Consider the following 12,138-nt stretch of genomic DNA (forward strand, 5'->3'; position numbering starts at 1 on the left):
GGGTGCAGTGGAGAATGTCATGACTGATAGCTTAAAAATGTGGGAAAAGGCACTTGTGAGGATGAGTGAAAGATCTGAGCTTGAAATCATATGGTAGACTGGGCTTAAATTGCAGCTAGGATGAGTGATAGTTTCTTCTAAGGCCAAATATAAAGAAATGAGGATAAGGAATCACTGAACAGATGTGTGGGGAGATGGTAGTAGCTCTTCCACAAATGGAGATCTGTTAAGAGCAAGCATCTGTCAGGAGCAGTAGCTACATCTCAGCTTGCTTTGTGGCAGGGGAAAAGGTCTGGCTGACTTCCCACAGTCCTTTCATGTCCCATTTTCCTTTGGATCTGTGTGACTTGCATCTCCAAGCAAGCCTAAAACTAACAACATAAATAATTGCTGGAGGATGAGGAGTTGAGAATAAAGTGGCAAGGAAAGCCCTCTGGAGCAGAGGTGGGAGCTCCCAGCACGTGGTTCAACTGTAGTCTGTAGATCCTATTCAGAGTTGATATTTTCTAGAATATAGGCCCCTATGCTGTAAGCTTGGGCTAAATCATCTCTCTGAAAAACATAAATATGCATTTGTCTGTACCCAAATCCATTCCGGTGGGGTGATGCCTTGAGAACTTACATTTACTTTCAAATTTCTTTTCTTTCAAAGGTAACTTACTTTTCAAAGGTAATTTCATTTACTTTAAAAGGTAAAGGTGCTGATTATCTGTTGGTATAAAGTTAGCCTCTGCTGAACCTCTGAAAACACACGGGGTTGTTGGAAAGTCCTCGCTGGTGGTTGGCAGGCGCCAGAATAATTTTTCTCAATCTGTTCACTGTGTTTATTTTGCAAACCATATGATGTTCGTTTGTAAAAGTACTGGAGTGTGGATCAGTGTGCTTGCACGCTGGGCTAACACAGCAGGGCTCATCCTCTCCTGAGAAATCACCTGGTGCAGCTCAGCACATCACCTGGGGTGTTTCTTTCAGGGCCTTGTCCGTAAAAGAGGTGAGCTGGCTGGGCGGGTGGCAGGTGTCACCTGTGCTCACCCTGCAAAGGACCTGGTCCAGGAGCTGCGGGCTGCCACTTCCACCACATCCCTGTACCTTTTCCTCAGCATTATAAAGGGACAAGCATCAAATAGTTGGGATCTGGGACCCTGCTGCTGTGGCTGCTTATCCTTGGACCCCTCGGTGGGGCTTGTTAGTTGTTTAACACACACAAAATCCAGTTTTAGAGGAGCATTGCTGCCATATGCTTGGCAGCCCAGTCTGGTGTGTTTTCAAAGTGAGTTTTGACATCAGTTGTTTTGGAGTTTGTGTGTAATTAACATCATCCAAGTTACCGCTCCCACCACCATCTGGCCAGCACAATAGTCACTGGTATGCCAAAAGCTGGTATTTGCTAGGGCAAAACGAGGGTGCTTTCACTGTCTGCAGCTTCCTGGGCTCATCCAGCAGTACTGCTTTTATGGGGTTTTTTTGCTACTGCAAAGTGACTTAGAGATCTATGCTGTCAGTGGTTTGAACCAGGGAAATATTGCATGAACTCTATGGAGACAAGTTTAAAACTTCCTTAGAACAGCATTTCACTACTTAAAGTCTTTAAGACCCAAACCATAAGGTTAAATGTTTTATGATGTCTCAGTCTGGACGAAGACTCACGGTGTCCTGATTCAGGTAAGCTCATCCGATGAGAGTGGATGATGGGAATTTCAAGTGAGGGCTATTCTGTTGAGTACTCAAAACTTGTGTTCCACTTTCCAAAACAGACTTGGCTGAACTCCTCCCTGCAGCAGCGTGGAGTGAGAACGTTATTCCCAGAGCACTCAGCTATGGACTGGGGCAATGTTCAACTGCCCGGCTGCCTTTTTTTTTATTTTATTTTTATTTTTTCTTTCTTTACTCTTCCTTGCTTCATCTTACAGCTATTCTACATCAGGTGGGGGTTTGAGACCCTGTCTGAATGGATTTCTGGAAGCATCAGAGCTGTGGCTCATGGCTAGGTACCTACAGCAAGGGAAAGGTCGGTGCTGTGGCCCTTACTTGTGACCTGTGCGGTGGCTCATCAAAACACAGAGCTGCTCGTACCTCAGGGAAGCAGATATTCTTCAAAATCCAATATTAAGACCCACAACAAAGTTACTCACTATGCAAGCTTACCGCTTACAACATTTTTTTGTTGCCTGATAATATGGGTCCACCAGAGGGGAACTGAGATGCATGTTTTGCAGATGTTTTCATAGCTTTTCACTGACCAAGAAAGCAATGTCCGTGCCTAGGGAGCATGGGGTTTACTCTGGAATTTTTAAGCCCGGCTATTGCAAGGTGATCTAATTCTGGTTTTCCCCTCTGACTCATTAGCATCCCTAATGCCTCCCATCCCCATCAAGCTTTTCTGTCCTCTGTGCCGCTCAGTGACATCCATCATCCTCTCTCAGTTTGAAAAATCATGTCCGGAGTTGGTTTTTGGGAGGGTTCGGGTGGTATGAGGGTTATCCAGGCAGCAGCAGGGAGCTGGGATGGCAGGTGCCTGCCCAGCACGTAGGAAATGTTTAGAGAGTTGAGATGCCGAAGTCTCAAACCTCAAATAAGAGTTCATGAACCAGTGTGTTTTCCAGTCCTTAAAGCAAGGTGAAAATTGGATGAAATTTCACAGGAATCATAAATGCTAATTTGTGACACTAATTTTGTGACAATTATAGGAACCCTGACAAAGTCCTTATAGATGCTAAGGCTTCTTAGCTAGATGATTGATGATTGGTGGTTTGGTTTTTTGAGTAAGCAAAGCATAGTATTTTTTCCTCTTATCTTTGAATGAAAAGTGTTGAACCAATTTAGCTTTTTTTTTTTGTTTTTTTTTTTTTTTTAAAAAAAAGCTTCTCACTATTACAGTTGTGAACAAAACCTGGAAAAAACAGATGATCTTTCTTGAACTCTTACCCCTGTTAGAGTCTCATGACACTAATTTTTTTTTTTTTTTTTTTAAACAAATGAATCAATCCAAAGCAAATACCTGACATGGAAGAACTTCAGCCTGAACGCCTTTAAGCCATTGGAAATAAGTCTAAAATCAGGACCTTGTAATGGAAAATATTGGGTGACCTGATCTTGGAACTCTTCTCCATCCTGTAGGGCAAGGTGAGTGTCTGTCTTTTCTGTCCACTGTGAATATTCTGCTTTCAAATGTCATTATATTGTCTAGGGTAAATGAGAAAATGAGGACAGAAACAGAGAGTACAAACACACAGAAATCAACAGTACAAGTAAATCTGAATAGAAAAAAAAAATCTAATAGAGGAGATCCTTATTTGAAAGCATTTCTATCAGTCTGTTTTAGTAAGAGCTAGTGGGAAGGGCTGGAAGAGTCTTTAGGCACCAGGCTCTTTAAGTTCTCACTAAGAAGTTTCCTAAAACTGTTGCTCTTCAGGAAAACAATGTGATTTATGTGATTTTAGGCCATTAGCAGGAAAGGACTGGGACCGTAAGTCTTGTTTGTGCATACGTAAAGCTATCTGGACCTTGAGCTCCTGAAGATGTGTGCATCTTGCCTAGGAAGAGCTGTTCAGAATGGTAGCAGTGACCCTCGAGGCTCTCAGACAGGAAAGGAGCAACTTGTAAATGTTTTGGTGTTTTTTTCCCCTAGCTATTTTTTCTAATGCTGCATTTTCACATGGATCAGTACTCAGTGTTACACCTGCTCCTAAATCCACTTTCAAATGGTACCATCCAACCTCATTTCCTCACATTTTTTTAAACTTCCTTCTCACTAAGGGCTCTGCCTCAATTGATCTATTTTCACATCCTTTTCCTGGGATCTTGTATCCCTGAGCAAACTGAACTGCTGGAGAGGGGCTGAACTGGGAGCACCTGAAGTGCAGCTGTGGCTCCCCAGCACAGGAGATGCCCGGGCTGGGGAAAAAGCTTGAATATGCGAGTGGAGGGAGCCAAACGTGGGGACAAAAGGGTGATATAATCCATGTTGCCAATGGCCAGCTGTTCGGCTGCGGGGCTGCCCCGCTTCCCCCATGGACAGTTATGCAAATGGAGCGGGGGGCACAAGGAGGCAGCTGGGCCACCGGCTGAAGCAGTAAGCTGGCCTTTGTAACCTGGGGTTGCTCGTTAGCCAGGCCATTGCGCGTTCCTGCGATGCTTCGGGATGGGGCTTGCCATTTGCCAGCTGGAACCTTACCTTTGGTCCCACCATGCACAAAAGCTCCAAGATGTTTAAGGTTGTGGGGTTGGTGCACTGCTGGTTCAACAAGAGCAAATGTAAGGTCCTGCATCTGGGGAGGAAGAACCCCAGGTATCAATATAGGTTAGCGGTAGATCTTCTGGGAAGTACTACTGAGGAAAAGGATCTGGGAGGCCTGGTGGATGGCAGGATCTCCATGAGCCAGCAATGTGCCCTTGTCACCAAGAGGGCCAATGGATCCTGGGCTGCATAGGGAGAAGTGTGGCCAGCAGGTCGAGGGAGGTCATTCTCCCCCTCTACTCTGCACTGGTGAGGCCACAACTGGAATACTGCATCTAGTTCTGGGCTCCACAGTTCAAGAGGGACAGGGAACTACTGGAGAGAGTCCAGCATAGGGCAACAAAGATGATTAAGGGATTAGAGCACCTCCCTTATGAGGAAAGGCTCAAAGAGCTGGGGCTTTTTAGCCTTGAGAAGAGAAGACTGAAGGGAGATCTCATCTATGTTTACATGTTCCTAAAGGGTGGGTTGAAGGAGGATGGAGCCAGACTCTTTTCAGTGGTTCCCAGTGACAGGACGAGGGGCAATGGACACAAGCTGGAACATGGGAAGTTCCACTCAAATCTGAGGAAGAACTTCTTTACGGTGAGGGTGACAGAGCCCTGGAACAGGCTGCCGAGAAAGGTCATGGAGTCCCCTTCTCTGGAGATCTTCAAGACCCGCCTGGATGCAGTCCTGAGTAATGTACTCCAGGCAATCTTGCTTTAGCAGGAGAGATGGACTAGGTGATCTCTAGAGGTCCCTTCCAACTCTGTCAAATCTGTGAATCCCCAAAGTCAGTGCAAATGTAATGCAGTCTGGGCAGCTCCCCTGGCCCATGGCCCTGCTCCTCTTCCCTCCCACCCTCATCTCTTTAGTGCAGTGAGGAAGGTTTTGTCTGAAACGGGGCATGGAGGTTTAAAAAAAATTGTGATGTTTCATCAAGCATCCAGGCTCTGCCACAGCAGGCTGGCTGCTCCTGTGTTGTTGCCCCCATTTTAATCCCTCTGACAATGTGCCGGGGTTTGTGGGGTGGTGTACCCAGCTCTCCTTGTTGCCCTGGTGTCAGGTTCATTCTGCAATGGGATGGGAAGCTCCAGGTTTGCACCTTGTCTGGGAGAGAACCAGGTGGGTTGTGATGCAGGAGCTGGCTTCAGCCCAGCTCCCACAGGAGATATAGGGGTTTCCAGCATGGGGCAGCTACATCCCACTGCTGGGCTACGAAATGGGGTCTCAGGTTTGGGGGTGTATGCTGGGGAGCAAGGGCTGAGTGCAGAGTTGCGGTCTGGCATCCTACAGCATCGCTGGGGCAGGGACTGATGGCCCCAGGCTGGGCTGAAACAGAGTCTAGATGCTCAATAGACATTGTACAAAAGGCCTCTGTTCCCTTCCCTCCTTCCTGCCTGTCACCAGAGCTTTCTCAGCAATGCAGGACCGAGAGGCAGGAGGGCAGCAGGAGTGACCCCTATGAAACGAGGAGGAGCACTGAGTGCTGCTGTAGGAGACTGGGCAAGAGCGATGTGGGGCTTTATTCTGGCACAGGCACCCACAAGAGCAGTGCCTGTAACCCGGTGATCATGCTGGTCTCTCTGTAAACCCCTCCGCTGGGCTCTGGCCCTGCTGTGGCTTGCTGGCTCTCTGCCGGTTGTTGTGGAGATGTCGGTTGAGCTTCCCATCCTTTGCCAAACATACATCGGTGCCTGGGAGTGCTCCACTTTGAAGCTGATGGCACAAGTTCCCCGTAGCTGCACCCTGTGGGTGGGTGTGCTGTACCAGCACCTCTCACCTTGCCATCGTACCTGCCTGGTTGCAAAGCACATGGTTCCTGTGAAAGCTGTTCCTGGAGAGCACATCGTGTGCCTCATGCTGCCATCAAAACCCCAGTGCGTGGTGCTATGGGCGGCCCAAGGGTGGGATGCAGGGATGCTCTGCCCTGGCTGCAGCTGGGGCACCGGTCACATGGATTCCCTGCGTCCTTCTTTTGGACAGAGGTGGGAGCAGGGCTGGAAAAATATGAATGGCAATTCATCTGGCTGAAGGTTGAGCAGCATTTCAGGGGCTGGGAGTTCAGGGAGTGTTGAAATCCATCCCTGCAAACTTTGAACTGCAATTAGTCATGCAAATTGTCGGGCCTTTGAATGTTTAACTGCATTGTTTGGAGGGGGGAGAGTCAGGACGGACCGACAGGCCCCCAAAAGGGGATTCATGGGGGCCTAGGGGGATGCTCCTCCTCATGGTGAGACGTTTGTGGAGGAGGAAGGTTGTTTTGGAGAGGCAGGTTGGTAGACAAGTTTCCAAGGCCAAAGGAAAACAGTGGATCATGGATAAAATGAATGGAAGAGAGCTGCCCTTTAAGATGTTGAACCAGGTTCGAGTGGTGTAACCCCCAGAGGAATTTACTGCACTTGGCAGCAGTATCGGCTGTGTGTAGCAACACTTTTAAGAGTGCAGAGGACGTTATTTCCCATATTCTTCCCATCCTAAATGCCTGAGTAACTTACCAGATCCTCTCATCCCTCTCCTGTCTATACCCTGCAGCTGCTGCTGGGGAGAAACCCCATCATCATCCGCAGGGAGGAGGTCTTTTCCCCAGAAACACCCCTTTTCAACTTGTCAGGTGTTTGAGACTTATTCTCCGTTCCTCACACTCTCACCAGAAAATCGGTTGTTCTCTAGATGTTAATTCTTGAAAATAGCCTTTACTGTCTACTTTTAATGTCTCTTGCAAGTAACCCATCTAAATATTTAACTGACTCCTATGGAGATAGTTCAGGCTATTGGGAAAATAATGTGCCTTCCTAGAATGTCTTTACTGTCTGGTAGAAGTTGTTCAATGTTTTCAGTAAAATGTGTTTAGAATCACAATTAGTTCCTTTTCTTTTTTTTTTTCCCCCCTCTCTCCTTTGTAAGTGGTTAAGTGATTAGATGAAGGAAATTCATGACCATAATATGTCCTGGCCTAGACACTCCATGCCGCAGCCTGTGCTTTCCGGACTGGGAGCAATTCAGCCTCCTGGCGACCATTTTTTGCAGCAGGTATAGAAATCCCTTATTTTACTGACGGCACGACTGCCGAGATGATTCTGGGCTGTGGATGACAAGGGAAGGCTTCCTCCAAGAAGCTATGCTTTCCTGGTTACACCTGCTCAGACATTACAATACCAATACACACAATTTCCACTACTTTCTTGCATGCTCTGGGATCTGTGCTCAGGTCCTGTGCTCTGTCTAATCGTTGGGGCTATACCTTAAAACCAACGAGGGAGCCTGTGTGGAGCTGGGGATGGACACAAGCGTTCTTCAGTATCCCTCCTACCTTGCTGCTCTACTGCGTGGACAAGCTGGTCCTTGGGGCATTTAACAAACATCAGACATGTCCTCTCACGTGGTTTTCCCAGCAGGACGCGTGTGCTAAAACACCCTTTGCACCTTGGCTGCAGCTCCTTTCTATAACTGTAATGCTGTGCACCTCCAAATGGATTTTCTGCCCCATTTTGTAGCTTGTTTTTTTTCTTTTCTTTAATCCTTTTCTTTTTTTTAATTTTCCCGCTGATGGGGTCTGTCCCCTTTATGCCTGCTCAGCCTCAGCCGGGCACGGATTTCAGTTGGAGCAGTTATAACGAAGCTGGCCTCATTGTGCTGCATTGTTTTTGTGGGTGTCTGCACCTTTCAAGCCAGCTCCAATTAGAAGAGGGCTTGGGGGGGGGAGGAGGGTGGTGTGAGAGAAGAGGGGGAAAGAAAAGGAAGTAAATAGAGGCAAAATGATTCAGCTTTCAGCAAATCTGCAGCCTGTTTACCAGACAGATGGAGCCACGTAGTGGATGGCTTTGCTGCAGCCTGGCCCCCGAGCAGGTGGGTATTTTGGAAACGATGAGCAGTTTGCCCCTCTAATTCGCGGCCACGCAGCTTACACCGGACATATGTTGATTACAACTTGACTCGGCTCCTGCTGTTGCAGGAATCGCAACGTGTCCGCCTCTCCCCACCAGCTTTAAAGAGAAGTTGCTGGAATAAAAACAAAGAGAAAAAGTTACAGACACTTGTTGCATTGGAGCGGGAAGGACAAACGAGGGTTCGGAACCACCCGGGCACGATTTCACTTAAGTCCTAATTGCTGAGTGCCTTTCATTAAGAGACCATCGTGGTTGTCCCAGCAGCATTTTGAATGTTTATGCAGATGGGCAGATGGTCCTTTGCTGTAGTACAGGCAGACGCATCTAGTGTTACAGATGGATTATTACGTTGATTCATTGCTAAAAGAAAAACTTGTCTCACAATAGGGCATTCGTTTGAGCACGGTTCCTTCTCGAGCTTATGTTTCTCCTCAGCATTGCCAGCTTTCACTCCATGAAACAAAGTTTTCAATCAGCAAGTCTAGTGTTTCCCCTTCTGTGCTGCAAAAAGGGAAAGAAAAAAAGTTAGAGAGCCTGTCTAAGAGTAAAACGGTCCTTTTAGGAACCTAGAAGATGCTTTATAACTTCAACTGCCACTGGGCAGGGAGGACACCTTTGGTATAAGTGGTGCTTATTCTTCATCTTTCTAACCTGTGCTAAACTGTAATTGTTCCTAGGTCAAGTCCTCCAACATCACTGGGTTAGAAAGAAGATCTGGGACAGACACATCATGTTGTCCTCATGGAAGAGGGATCAGTTTGAAGCTCAAGGTAACTTGAAGCCCAGAAGGTATTTTAGTCTCAGGCACTAGCATAGCTATTGTATTGGTAGATATGGGTCAAAATGCGTGTTCCACCCTCACGGTGGTAGGGTGAATATGATACTTCCATAATGAATACTGAGAAGACGTGTTTGTAAAGACTGCATGGTATCTTGCCTAGTTATTTAAAAGAATACCTTGTGCAGTGTGGAGCAGAGGCAACGTGAGGCCTGCCCTGTCCCAGATCCAAGAGGAATAAAACAAAGCAGCAAGTGGATGGTTGGATTGTGGCAGATTATGGGTCTCCTTGGGCTGGTGCCAAAACCAGCTTCTGGCTACTGCCACAGCAACCTTCCTGGGCTGCACGTTTTGTCACAGTCTTGTCAAAGGTAATTCCTTTCTCTGGGACATCCTCCATGGGACACTGGAGCAGTAGGGGGAGGACAGTCAAGTAATAGCCTCTAGAATCACTTGTCACCAGCTATGTTGCAGTCATGGCTCTTGCTCTCTTGCTTTACCCCATTTCCAATAAAAAAGAAGAGAGGGAAAAGAAATCTCATTTTCCACTTGACCCTGATATCTTGATGCTGAATTTGTATCCATTAGAGAAACTGATCTCCTGCTGCTTATCTACCTAGCCTTTGTAACTTGTTGTGGTCAGCCTGAGCAGAGCTCTACCAGAGGTTTGGCCATCAAGAGAAAAGTAAACAGAAGATGAACTTGCAGATATGAAATCTGGAGCTAGATCTGCTGCAAACAAGGTTATTCTAAAGCTGGCTGGCACTGCCCGCTTTGATAATGAAGCAGCAGCAGCAGGTCCCAAGAATAAGAGCAGTGATTACCCCACAGCTGAGGTATGTGCCACTGCGGTTATGTCACTCTTCAGCAGTACTCTGTCCTGAGATCACACCTTTCTCTCCCTCTTCATGAGGTGCCATTTAAGACACTCATTGCTCCAGAGGGTTCTGGGGAGTTAAAAATTCTCTGATCAGTGCCATTTCTCCAAATAAAGGGGGGAGTTTTGTGCCAAACACTGAAAATGAACCTCAAGTGATGGCTTAGGTTTGCCAGTTGGTATCTGGGCAGATAGACCTGGTTCACAGCTTGCCCCAGTGACATTTGCTCGAGGTTTGGGTACTAACAGCCTCTTCCAGTACTGGTGCATGGGGCTTGGTGGTGTTTTGTATGGATAGGAGCTGCTGGGGACTCCAACATGTGACGAAAGCCTGCAGATAAGGGAGATCTCCAATAAATAAGCAGAATACTTATCTGCGGTTGCAGAACAGACAACCATGGAAGCCAGCAGAATTTAGGATAAACACACATATGAAATACTGGGAAAAAAAGGTTACATAAAATGAAGTAATGTTACACAACATAGGGAACGGGATACAGTCCTTACAACAGAAAATGACCTTTTGGTTTTAGTTTCTGAATGACATCGACTGACATTATGCAACAGTTGATCTGTCTGTAAAACAGGGGGGTTGATATTTACCTGCGTCCTCAGGATGTGAGTCATCAATTAATATTTACGAGGCAGTTGGAGGACTTTGGATGAGTGGCTTTGCAGGTACAAAGATGCCCCTTACAGTCTCCTCACTGTCAGAAAATGCAGTAGCGAATGCCTCCGTGTGCCTGTGAACAAACACATGCCCAACAAGGAGCTTTCCTAAAAGAACCGTGTGGTTTCAAATGGACAAGAAGCACAATTCATTGTTAATTAGTTAGCCTTACCCTAAAATGCATTATGCCTGAGAGACTCTGTGGTCATGCTATGGATGCATTTGTCATATTCAAAGTAGTAAATGGTTTCTCTGCTAGAGAACAGGAGGCCAGGCTGGATGACTGCTGTGGATCTTCTTGGCCTCAGTTTCATTGAATCTGTGTATCCTATCAGAGAGTGAAAAGGTATTTGCTTATAATATGCCAGCTATATCTAAAAACTCTAACATTGGCCGTCCCCACCTTCTCCAGCCATCTGATGCTACCGGTGTGAAGTTATTTCCCAAACTCTCTGTCAGAAAATGCAGTAGCGAATGCCTCCGTGTGCCTGTGAACAAACACATGCCCAACAAGGAGCTTTCCTAAAAGCTCCTTGTCAAATGGACAAGAAGCACAATTCATTGTTAATTAGTTAGCCTTACCCTAAAATGCATTATGCCTGAGAGACTCTGTGGTCATGCTATGGATGCATTTGTCATATTCAAAGTAGTAAATGGTTTCTCTGCTAGAGAACAGGAGGCCAGGCTGGATGACTGCTGTGGATCTTCTTGGCCTCAGTTTCATTGAATCTGTGTATCCTATCAGAGAGTGAAAAGGTATTTGCTTATAATATGCCAGCTATATCTAAAAACTCTAACATTGGCCGTCCCCACCTTCTCCAGCCATCTGATGCTACCGGTGTGAAGTTATTTCCCAAACTCTGTGGGAGGCTGTGTCCCTTCTATAGACAAGGGAACCTGTTTGGGGCAAGGTTTGGTAGAAGGTCTCTGCCTTCAGCAGCTCCCGCTGTGGCTTTTATGACCTGTTTTTTCAAAGAGCCTCCAAGTTCTGGGGAGAAAACAGGCCATTTACTTGCCATGTCTAAATGGGATTTGAACTAATCTTTGAAAATCTGGCCCAAATGTTTCTTCTATAATTGAAAAAAGGAAAAATTCTAGTTCTTAGAGTTATAATTGTCAAGGAAATTCTAATGCCTTTGTTATCTGAAGCATGGCCCTTGAGACTTCTCACGTCTATATTTTGCTGAGAGGCAGTATCTTCCCATATGGCTCAGGAAAACAAGGCAGCCAAAGCAAAGACATAGGATATTACTGGTAACATCTTCTGCAGAGTTTATAGTGACCTCACTGCTTTGCGCTGTGATTTAGTTAACTGTTTTTTGAAAAAGACAGAGTGAATAAATCAGGATTTGAGGGGGGAAACAAGCAGCCCATTGATTTGAGAAAAAAGGCAGGAAAACCACTTGTTGCTAGAATCCAGTTCAATGTTTTCTCTGTAGGAAGGAGACCCCCAACTCTCTGCAAAGGATGGGCTTGAGCTGGCCAAGCTGGGACGTCTCTGTGAAGCTGGGAGAGAACATGAGCATTGGGGCTCTGCTGCCTTTGAAACCACCTTTGTGTGGACAAGAACTGGAGCTTTCCTGAAAAAAAAATAAAAATAAAAAGGTAGGTCGGTTTTTCACAGAGAGCTGATGAAAACAAGTGGTTTGCAGCTAAACTAGGAGATGAGTAAGTAGGTGTCTAAAATGCCTTATACGTATCCAG

The sequence above is a fragment of the Calidris pugnax genome, unplaced genomic scaffold, assembly GCF_001431845.1.
Source record: "Calidris pugnax isolate Ruff unplaced genomic scaffold, ASM143184v1 scaffold14, whole genome shotgun sequence".
Lineage (NCBI taxonomy): Eukaryota > Metazoa > Chordata > Aves > Charadriiformes > Scolopacidae > Calidris > Calidris pugnax.